The sequence below is a fragment of the Cornus florida genome, unplaced genomic scaffold (assembly GCF_030987335.1).
Source record: "Cornus florida cultivar Cherokee Brave unplaced genomic scaffold, ASM3098733v1 CherokeeBrave_3.0.0_Hap2_Chr01, whole genome shotgun sequence".
In the NCBI taxonomy this organism is placed as follows: domain Eukaryota; kingdom Viridiplantae; phylum Streptophyta; class Magnoliopsida; order Cornales; family Cornaceae; genus Cornus; species Cornus florida.
In genome coordinates this window covers 61,413,428-61,426,014 of record NW_026775571.1, presented here as the reverse complement: position 1 = coordinate 61,426,014, position 12,587 = coordinate 61,413,428, and positions in this window count along the sequence as shown.

The window sequence follows — 12,587 nt, the reverse complement described above, 5'->3', positions numbered from 1 at the left end:
AGTTGGGGTTATACCACATAGGGGAGAATACAACATAGTTATCCTTCTCAACATAAATAATAAGATACAATGGAGATGCAATGTAACCCCCTTTGGTGACTCCACAGTGCCAAGAGAAGGATTGGTTACTTTCCTTGACCTTTGGTGACTTCGCAGCGTCACTATGGGGCCCAGATAGCTCAACCACGCTAGGGTAATCTCCCTAGTTCCCTCTAGGTTACATTAACCTACCGGTCCGTTGGTGACTCCGCGGCAACCGGGTTTTCCAAAACACTTTCATCAAAATATTCTTTCCCAAAACTCCCCATTTTCATTTCAAAGACAATTTCTTCCCTTTATGCAACCCAATGGTGTACATGCATGTCTCATGATCTCAATACTATGAAAATGAGGAATTTGACACAACACAAGTAAGTATGTTCTCATACTTTTAATATTTAAACAATAATGGATTATCACAAAATACAATAGGGCATGCTTTCATACACCATTCATAGCATGTGAACAATACAATAGGCATAAAACTCATTATCTAAGCATGCTTCTCATATGGCACAATCAAGACAAGTCTTCACATATTCACATATATACAATCAAGACATTTTAGGCTACAATTAACACCAATAAGCATGCTATAACACAATTCAAGTAGAATAACTCACAAAGCTGCATGAATAATGTGAATTAGGAAGCCCCTACCTCAAAATGAGCAAAACCCTTGAAATAGGTCAAGGAATTCAAAAATTAAGGAGGGCACCAAATCTGAAATTGCTTGCATGTATGCGTAGAGCTCGTCGTGCTCTTGGTTTTGCCTCAAACGGCACCTAAATCCGGCAAGTAATGAAGGAACTATCAAGCTTTAAAGATTTGAAGCAAAAGAAGAAGGAAAATTGAAGTTTGAGAGAGTAAGAGAGTTGGTAGCGGGGAGAGAGAGAATTGAGAGACCAAAAATGGTCTCTGACCATTATTTACACTAGTGGTGGGTCCCGCCACTTCTTTTTATTTTCTCTTTTTTCTTTAATCCTCCATTTACACCACAAAGATAAAAAAAATACACCATTTACAATTACCACTTAATCCACATAAATTAAAATGCACAAAAAATGAAATTGGACACTATTAAGATCCCGTACACAAAACGTGAAAGTACAAAAATGCCCTTGCGGCGACACGAATTACAGAAATTTGATAATTTTTTTTTTTTTAAAATCCCAAAATGCCCTCCCAACAAGAATTTTATTTTATTTTGTTTTTCTATCATTTCTCTCTTCAAATCTGGTGACAACAAATCCATTTCAGCTTCCATTAAAACCGACGAGTTCCTTCTGTCTGATGTACTCCTTAAACGACCTCAACACTCCCCGGTGAAACCTAGTTCGGTTTCTTAAGTTTGAATGTGTCATTTGGTATGAAGGAAGAAAATTGGATAGAAGGGAGACAAGAAGGGATGAATGAGACATTGTAAGGACCATGCCTTTTTATTTTATGTTTTGTTTTTATTTATTGCATTATCATTTTTGGGTCACGTGAGCCCATGCCGGGTCGTATGCTTGGGAATAGCTTCCGACACTTCATTTGTTTCATTGGGGCATGCTTTTATCTTCATAACATTATGGGGTTTATTTTACACTTTGATATAGTTATCTTTTCATTTGGGGCATTTATGGCATTATCTTTTGAGATATTTTAATTTGGGGATTTTTTGTAATTTGAGGAGAGTTGTATGACATGTGGAAGGTTGGATGAGTAACAAATGGAGGGTGGATATGAGTGTGTGTGTGAGAGAGGTAGTGCTAGGGTAGGTGTTGAGATATTATATCATAAATATCTATCCCACTTTTCTCCTTCACATCATCTTCCTCACTCTTTCACAATTGTCACCATTGTTGCTCTAACATAAATCTCCATTTCCTTCACCTTCCATTGGTCTTCTTGACTAGCCATAGAAGGGAGAAAGCACGGGGACACTTAGGGCTACAAAACACCTCCATCATTTTCAGATTTGGAACATTCTTCACTTTGGATTTCTAGGGTGTGCTTCCTTAGTGAGGTGGGGGGCGTAGTATGGCTTTAGCCTAGTCATTTCTTTGTGTTTTGAGGTGTTGTGTGTGTTATGCATGTATAGTGTGAGTTGTGAGTGTTTTTTATGCATGATTATTGATAACCTAGCTGTTAAATAATGATATTAAGCATGCCATTGATTAACTCTTTGATTTAGATACTTACATGATATATATATGGATGATGATGCTTGGAGAAATCATAATTTACTTGTATGTGACTTCATGTATTTAGCTTATATGAGGTCAATGGTTGAGTTTAATTATATTGTTCTCCTCATTTTCATAGTAGTACTAGCTCCATTTTGAATACATGGATACATTATCAAATTGGTCACTTGATATGGTTTATATTGATAGAATGCTTCACTTATGATATTTTGTGCTAACTATGATCTTAGACTATCATGTTTGATGTCATTTGTATTGAAATTAATGCCATGATAGCATTTAGGACTCTAGGACATGTGTTGCTTGAGTAATGAAGGTTATGTGTTCTTGTGATGTGCTTTACTTGATCATTATGTATGTGATACGTACATTGTGGGATTTGATTGATGATTTTTGGGAGACACTTGGAACTTTTTGTTACTTTGAGAATGTTAGAGCTTAGCCCTAGCGGGCAAAACTCGGGTTTCCCCAACTTTATAATGGACGTTAGGTTTGTTCCATGTAGTTTACTAGACCGAAAATAACTATTTTACCGGTTCATGCAGTAGGTATGACCGAGGCTAAAGGTGTGTCCAGGTTATCCCTATTATATTATTTCGGATCTTATTTTCTAAATTGACATCCATGTATAGTTGTAACTTGGTGCATTTTGGTTTCATTTTATTTTCTTGTATTGGTATATACTTAAATGAAATTGTCATATTTAATTCAATTGTTAGTTCTAAGATGTTCCTTTAGAATTACCCCTGAATTAGACGGTAGAAGGAATTTCCATACTCGTATAGCATGTGCTACATTTGCGAGACTAATAAAACTTAGTTTATTTCCATAATACATTTCCTACGGAGTAATTTAAATTACTCACACCCGTTGATTTCATCTTTTTAGGTAAGGGCATTTCCCTAGAGGAGCTATCTCATCCCTAACTCGATTGTGGATTTCATTTGTTTTGTATGCTATGTGTAGTAATGGACTTGTATTTTGGGATGTGTATTAACAGACATGTATTATTTTGGATTAATATATTATTTTTTTGAAGAGATAGAGAAATGGGCCGGGAACTCACTCGCATCTTTTGGAGTTTCCGAGTCATTTATACTCTACCTTGTTTACATTTGCTACAATAACAAATGATGTAATAAGTCCAATGAGCCAATTTCATTTCAACGTACGCATTTGTTCTTAAATTGCACACTTGTATGTGTATTTGCACACACATACTTTGATTCACATTGTCAATGCCATAATTTGTGTTTTCATGAGGGTTGGGGTGGACTTCATACTTAGTTCATTGCATCTTTAGGTACCAAGGAAGTGCCAATGTGTAATGACCCAAAATTACGAGTTATGACAAAACAAGTTTCGAAAAAACATCCAAATAAAATCAGACCATTCTTGGTACTACTTTAACCCAAATAACCACAAACAAAATCCCGCTGTGCTACTCCGATACTTGCTAACTTAAACACGTCACAAACAACCTTAAAACAAAATCTACGCTGCAATTAATTAAAAATTCATAGAAAATTCGTTTTAAATCAAAATGGAGCAAATGAAAATGATTTAAACACTAGACTCAAAGGGTAATGTGACACTATAATTCACAGAAACTTAAGCTTTGCCAATAAAATCAGTTTTTGAAAGGAAAGTGGCAGTCAAAGAATGAGCTGCAATTAAAGATTTCAGAAAACTTCATTCATTTGAAAAAATATCTGGAGCTAAGAAAATTCCAATAAATTCATTTTTAGAAATTAGACTTAGTAAAACTTGAAATTTTGATAAGGATTTGGTGTCAAGAAGTTGGTGAAATAATTCAGTTAAAATCTGGTTTGCAGCAGCGATTTAAAGATGGACAACAGGTACTCTCGAATTTTTCAAAAATATATGCTGATTTAAAATTACAAAAGTTTTTGGAGAAATACTAGATGCATAAAGGAAACAGTGGTAAAAATTTGAAAGCATTTGGATCAATACAACTCCTTGGAGAAATTATTGAATTTCCACAAAAATCCAAAATCCATGTTTTCTTACTTAAGCTCCAAATACAAATTTCATCACAACTACAATAGAAAGATATGTACTAGTCTCTAAGTAAACATAGAATGGTTTAGATACAAAATAGGCACTTAAACTCACAAATACATCCAATTCCTCTATTGGCCTAAGGATTTTATCTAAAGGTCAATCTTATGTTTTGATGATTACAAACCATTAATGATGTTTATATACTAATGTTTTCATTGAGTGATATATAGTTGATTAACATTCAATCCTCAATAATGAGCTAGAAGATCCATTCCAAGCATTCCAAAGCATTCCAAACATTCAAGCAATGGATTCAAGGAAGCCTCAAAGTACAAGAAATCAAAGAAAAACTCGGACTTCAAAGATCACACAAAGCATTTCAAAGAAACAAAGCAAGTCTTCATCAAGCCTAATCGATCATGGTCAAAGAATGAAGAAAAGGGTAGATAGGGTGGTGAGAGCTTAAGATTTAATGTCAAAGTTTATTTGAATATATTTTGAAGCTCAATTTTAGGATCTTGCATACTCATTCTAAATTCAGTTTTAAACTGCCTAAAATTTTCTCATTAACCTTATATATATAAGCTACATATAATAGAATGTGCATAGGTCTTAATTAAATTTATTTTTAGTCATGCACATTTTTGGAGCCGCCTCCACTCAAAAAAATGAGCCTGCTCCTTTCACTCCAGTAGCATTTCTTGGCTCGTAGAACAATCTTTCAGAAATGAGCCTGCTCAATCTTTTTTTTGAGCCGCCTCCACTTTAGAAAATGAGCCTGCTCAATCTTTTTTTTGAGCCGCCTCCATTTGAAATTGAGCCGCCTCCACTTTTTATAAGGAGCCGGCTCCATTAAGGGTTTTGAACTACAACGACAATTTTTCTGCATTTAATTCTTCCAACTACTTCTAACAGCTATATGGAGGTGCGAATAAATATTTATACAGAGGTGTTGTTTGGAAAAGAAAAATACATCACTTGAAAGAATATTTTAAGCAGAGCATTCAAGAGCATTCTATATACACAAATTCCTTCTTTGAACTTTTATTGCGTACTGCATTCTCTCATTCTAGATCTTGAGCTTCATTAATATTCTTATCTACTCTAGCTGTGAGCTTACACTTATACATCTATATTGAGAGAGATGTTCAATCTTGTATTTCAAATTACAAACTTTGCTACGATCTTGTAAGGGTTGGTGTGACCCAAAACGAAGTCTAGGAGAAGGGTGTTCTCCTAGCGAGGAAGAGAAGCAAGTCTTGCTTCAAATTGAAGGTTTGCTCTCCACCATTAAGGAGAAGCTTTAGTAAATTTTGGGAAGTCTCAAGGGAGGACCTTGAGCCGAGGAGTAGGAGTTTCCGAACCTCGCTAAATTACTGGGTCACTGTTTGCAATCTCTTATCTCTATCTCTCTTACTTATGCAATATACTGCTTGATTATTTCAATTGATTTGTGCTTAATAGTTTATTAGATTTAACAATTTTAAATTACAAAAATTGGCCCTTGACTCTATTCACCCCCCCTCTAGAGTCAATTTGTGACTAACAATTGGTATCAGAGCCTAATCTCTAGAAAAATATTAATCATCTTAGAGAACGATCATGGCCAATACAAATTTTCGTCAAGAAGGTCAATCTAACAATAGACCCCCTTGGTTTGATGGAAGTGACTATAACTATTGGAAAATCAAAATGAGAGCATTCCTAAGAGGTATTGATATAGATGTTTGGAAAGCCACAGAACAAGGGGACCATGTTCCAACCAAAGTAGTAAATAATGAAAATGTTCCAACACCCGATATTGAATGGGCCCTCAATGACCGTAGGCTTGTACAATGTAACGTCAAGGCTATTACTAATATTTATTGTGCCTTAAGCAAAGACGAATTCAATAGAATTTCTAATTGTGAAACGGCCAAAGAAATTTGGGACAAACTTGAAGTTACCTATGTAGGTACCAGTCATGTTAAGGAATCTAAAATGAATATGCTTGTCCATAAATATGAACTTTTCACCATGAACAACCAAGAAACCATTAGTGAAATGTATTCTCGTTTTACTAACATTGTGAATCCTTTGAAGGCTCTTGGAAGATCATATACATCATCCGACAATGTGAGAAAAATTCTTAGGTCTTTACCAAAAAATTGGGAAGCCAAGAAGACCGCCATCCAAGAGGCCAAAGATCTCAATACACTTCCCATAGATGAACTCATTGGTTCCTTAATGGCCTATGAGCTAGAGATGAATGATAGAGATGAAGACAAAGAAGCTCAAAAGAAAGATATAGCTCTTCAAGCTTCTACCAAAGAAGTCGCAATTGATAAAGCTCCTAATAATGAAGAAGAAGAGGAAATTGCTCTCATTACTAAGACCATGAGAAAAGTTCTTCAAATGAAGAAGTACCAAAAGAGTAACAACTTCAAAAGAAATGGTTTATCAAGTGAGCAAGGAAAAAGAGAAACACCTACATGTTTTCATTGTGGAAAACCGGGGCATTTCAAATCCGATTGCTATGCCTACGAAAATGAAAAGGAAAGGAAAAAGAAAGGCAAAGCCATGCGAGCTACATGGGAGGATGATGATTCAAATGGATCCGAAAATGATGATGATCTCAATGAATTGGTCAATCTCTGTTTCATGGCCGATGAAGATGAGGTAAATTCTAATCATGACTCATTTGATTTAGAAACTTCTTATAATGAATTAGTTGATGCACATAACTATTTGCTAGATGCTTTTAAAGAATTACATGATGAATTAGGCAAAATGGTTCAAAAGTGTGCTAGCCTTAGAAGAGAAAAGCTTATCATCTCTCAAAACCTTGAAAAGTCTCAACTTGAAAATGAAAATTTAAGAAAAGAAAAAGAATTAGCTAAAGAAGCGGCCTCAATTGAGTTAATTAAATGAATCATTAAGAGTCATTATTGAGGATCAAGTTGAAACCTTAGCCAAATTCACAAAAGGTAGAGAAAACTTAGGCCTCATTCTTGGAAAGCAAAGAAATGCTTATGCTAAAGATGGGCTTGGATATGATCCTCACAACAAAGATTATTGTTTATTGAAAAAGAGAAATCCTTTGAACAATTATTTTTTTTAAAATTTCCTCTTTATGTCCAAAATGCAATTATTGTAAAATGCTAGGACATAAGATCAATCATTGTCCTATTAGGCCATGTATGACAAAAGAAATTTGGGTTATTAAAGGGACATATATGGTGTTTCCTAACTCCCATGGACCTAAGAAAGTGTGGGTACCAAAAGAAGATTACTCAAATTCTTTTTGTAGGTTTACTTGAAGTCTCCATACTCATCCAAGGACAAATGGTTCCTTGATAGCGGATGCTCAAGACATATGACGGGAGATCAATCAAAATTTCGCTCCATCAAACCTTATAAAGGAGGAAGTGTTACATTCGACGACAATTCAAAAGGCAAGGTCATTGGCATTGGAACTATTGGTATCTCCTTTTCCTTATCTATTGATGACGTTTTACTTATTAAAGGCTTAAAACACAACCTGTTTAGTATTAGCCAACTATGTGATAAAGGATATGATGTTTTGTTTAAATCGGATAAATGCATTGTCAAAAAAGATAATAATGAAGTTTTTCATGCTCTAAGAAATGGTAATGTGTATACTTTGCTTTTGTGTGAATTACATGATCAAGATGTCAAATGTCTTGTATCCTCAAATGAAAATAGTTGGTTGTGGCATAGAAGGTTAGGTCATGCTAGTATGGACTTGATTTCAAAACTATCTAGAAATGAATTAGTCAAAGGCCTCCCAAAGACTAATTTTTCTAAAGATAAAACTTGTAGCGCATGCCAACTTGGCAAGCAAATCAAGTCATTATTTAAAAGGAAAAAGGACATAACAACTTCAAGACCTCTTGAATTAATTCATATGGATTTATTCGGTCAGGAGAGAACTGCTAGTCTTGGTGGAAAACTCTATGCATTTGTCATTGTTGATGATTACTCTAGATTCACTTGGGTATTTTTTCTTACTCACAAAAATGAGGCTCATACAATCTTTGCTAAATTTTGTAAGAGAATTGAGAACGAAAAAGAGTGTAAGATTAAGACCATTAGAAGTGATAGAGGAAAAGAGTTTAATAACCAAGATGTAGAAAGATTTTGTGATGAAAATGGTTACAATCATAATCTTTCAGCTCCTAGAACTCCTCAACAAAATGGAGTTGTTGAAAGAAAAAATAGATCTCTTTAAGAAATGGCTAGGACTATGTTAAATAAACATAAATCTCCTAGAACTCTTTGGGCCGAAGCCGTTAGTAGCTCATGCTACATTATAAATAGTCATCATTAGAAAACTCATTAATAAGACTCCTTATGAGCTTTGGAACAAAAGGAAGCCAAATATTGGATACTTTAAAGTTTTTGGGTGTAAATGCTTTGTGTTGAATGACAAAGATAATCTAGGAAAATTTGAACCTAAATCGGATGAAGGTATTTTCCTTGGATATTCATCTCGTAGTAAAGCATTTAGAGTGTTTAACAAAAGAACACTAGTAGTTGTGGAATCTATACATGTCGTATTTGATGAATCACCATTACCCCTCTTAGATGCTCGTTGGATGATAATGAAGATGTGATTGAGATTGAAAAGAACATTGAAAATCTTAATTTAAATGGTCAGTCTCTTGAAAATCGCTCCAAAGATGTTCCAAAAGATAGTCACTCTCATATAGACACTCTTCCTAAGGCTTGGAAGCAAGTGCCTAATCATCCAATAAATCAAATTATTGGCGATCCTTCTAAAAGAGTAAGCACTAGATCTCAAATAAGTAATGTTTGCAACTATGTGGCTTTTGTTTCCCAACTAGAACCAAAGAATATTCTTGAAGCCGAAAATGATGAATCTTGACTCTTGGCCATGCAAGAAGAACTTAACCAATTTGAAAGAAATGAAGTTTGGCAATTGGTTCCAAGACCTAAAGATAAAACTATCATTGGCACAAAGTGGGTGTTTAGAAATAAAAAGGATGAATCGGGAACAATTCTGAGAAATAAGGCAAGGCTTGTTGCTCAAGGTTATAACCAAGAAGAAGGAATTGATTATGAGGAAACCTTTGCTCCCGTAGCTCGACTTGAAGCTATAAGAATGCTCCTTGCCTTTGCATCTCATAAAAACTTTAAGTTGTATCAAATGGATGTAAAAAGTGCTTTCTTAAATGGCTTCATTGAAGAAGAAGTGTATGTTGAACAACCACCTAGCTTTGAAAGTTATAATTGTCCAAACCATGTTTTCAAATTGACAAAAGCATTGTATGGCTTGAAACAAGCTCCAAGAGCTTGGTATGAAAGACTAAGTGGTTTTTTACTTGCCAATGGGTTCATTAGAGGAAAAATTGACAATACTCTTTTCACTAAAACCATTGATTGCAACTTGTTGGTCATTCAAATTTATGTTGATGATATTATCTTCGGATTAACCAATAGTGTGCTATGTGAAAAGTTTGCCTCTAGCATACAAAATGAGTTTGAAATGAGCATGATGGGTGAACTTACCTTCTTCTTAGGGTTGCAAATCAAACAAACACTTGATGGCATTTTTGTTTGCCAATCTAAGTATGTTAAAGATTTGCTAAAGAAATATGGCTTGGAGGAAGTCAAACATGCCAATACTCCAATGAGCTCATCCTTGAAACTTGATAAAGATGAAAAGGGCATTAATGTGGATATTAAAAAATATAGAGGTATGATCGGTAGTCTCTTATATTTAACTGCTAGTAGACCAAATATCATGTTTAGTGTATGCTTATGTGCTCGTTTTCAATCTTGTCCTAAAGAATCTCATCTATGTGCCGTTAAACGCATCTTTCGTTATTTAAGCTGTACTTCATTCTTAGGGCTTTGGTATCCTAGGCATACATCATTTGATCTTGTTGGTTACTCCGACGCTGATTTTGGAGGATGCAAAGTTGATAGAAAAAGTACTAGCGGAACTTGCCACTTCATTGGTCAATCATTAGTATCTTGGTCTTGCAAGAAACAAAATTCCGTTGCTCTATCAACGGCAGAAGCCGAGTATATTGCAGCCAGTAGTTGTTGGGCTCAAACGCTTTATATTAAGCAACAACTTGAGGATTTTGGATTCTATTTTGATAACATTCCTATTATGTGTGATAATACCAGTGCAATATGCATTTCTAAAAATCCTATTTAGCATTCAAGGACAAAGCATATAGAAATTAGGTACCATTTTCTTAGGGATCATGTTTTTAAGGGCGACATTGAACTTACATTTATTAATACAGAAAAATAATTAGCTGATATTTTTACTAAACCACTCCAAGAAGATAGATTTTGTCTGCTTAGAAGAGAAATTGGAATGATCACAGAACAGAATACCATACAGTGAAGTTGAAGCATCCATAAACATTGCAAGTGTGATTCATTTTTGCTGATAGAGCTCCCATGGTTTAGGCACCATTGTTTCTTAAAAGATCTGTATTAATTTTTTATTTTTCTTGGGAAGAAAATTGATAAAGCAAGGCTTAGTGTTTGCTAGCACAAGAAATTTCTTTTTGTTCCTTAAATTCTTCTTACTATCAAATTGCAAATTGGATTAAAATTTGATTTTTCACAAGCATTATAATACTTCACTCTCTGTTATCAATTTGTCCTAATGCTTATAAGAGAACTTGCTTCACATTTTTGCTCACTGATGGGAAAAGAGCCGGCTCTATCAATTTTTTTGAGCCGCCTCAAAACCCTTTTGAGCCGCCTCTAATTTTTCTTTTGAGCCGCCTCTAAGTCTCTTGAGCCGGCTCCAAATAAATTCATATCCGGCTCCATCCTTCTCATTCCTTTTATTTCTCGGCATCCTCTCTTTTGGCACATAATTCCTAACTTTCCAGAGAGCATAACTGACTTAGGGCTTCTCCTTGCTATGGGCGAATTTCTTCAAATGTTGGGTTTCTTCACTGGTACGTCAAATTCATGATCTTCACCCTTCATTTTATATATTCTCTTGCTCTTAATTTGTTTCTCTTGCTCCTTTTACATGCATGTCTCTCCTAAATTCGCCATTTCCTCATCTTCATCAAAAATATTAAATTCGCCCTCCATTGGTAAGATTTCACTCCTCTCTTTCTCTTAAAGTTCATATTTCCTTGATGTTCACTATCACCATCACTCAAGCATGAAAATCCATTTACATCCTTGTCTATCTTATCTATGTCAAACCCTTTTAACCCTAGAAATGTCGTGTAGCAATTTGATCACAGATCTTGGGTGTGCTTTGTGAATTCATATTTACAATTGTAAGTTTTATTGTGCTTACTTTTAAGTATGACTTCTTTTTCCACTCTAAATTATAGCTAAATGTGCAAAATCAATTAGTTTGTATTAGCACAAATTCTCGGGCTTCTATATTTTCTAACCATTGAATCTCTATCTTGAGTGTCTTTTGAGTATTCAAATTTTATTCTATGGCTTCCTCTTCCCATAGAAAGAATCCTCCTCGTGGCCAAAATAGGCGTACTCAACCTACCCATGATCATGAATCCGGCCCTAGTGAATCAAATCCTCCTCCAAGACCCATTCAAATCTTTGCAACAATGTTGTATAGAACTCCTACATACAAGAAGTCCTATGAGAAAAATTTTCTTCTTAGGAAGGTGGCCAAAGGAAAAGTTATGTTAAACACAATTTGTGACGACCTCAATCTCAACACTTATAAACTCTTTGATGCTATTGGCCTTGGTGCATTTGTTGGGATGAACAACAAGTACTATCCTAGACTTGTGCAATTATTCTACACCGACCTTGAGAAAATGCCCGATGTAGAGAAATTTCAGTGCTATGTGGCTGGAGTAGTATTCCATCTTGATGTGAGCAGCATTGCCAGAATTCTTCATCTTATGGATGGAATTCGATTCTACTCGCCCAATAAATGGTATAATGGAGAAGGTTTTGACAAACTAGCAGCAATTCGTCAAATGAGCTATGATTCCCGCACTACCAATACCAAAGAAGTCAAATCCAAACAATTAACCATGGAAGCTCGTTTGATCCACAAAATCATTACTTACTCCATTATTCCTAAAACCGGTAGTCGCTCAAAAGTCTCTCACATGGAAATCTTTTTGATTTGGTGTGTCTTGAATGGAGAAGTGTTTGATTTGGCATACATCATTTTTTATCACATGTTGGCTTGCAAGAACAAGGAAAAGAGTCCCCTCTACTATGCCATGGTTCTCACTCACATTTTCATGGATAAACATGTTCCACTTGACAAAGGTGATTCAGTCAAACAAGGACCAAGAGATATACTCGATGCTTTCAATCTTGACCAAATGGGGC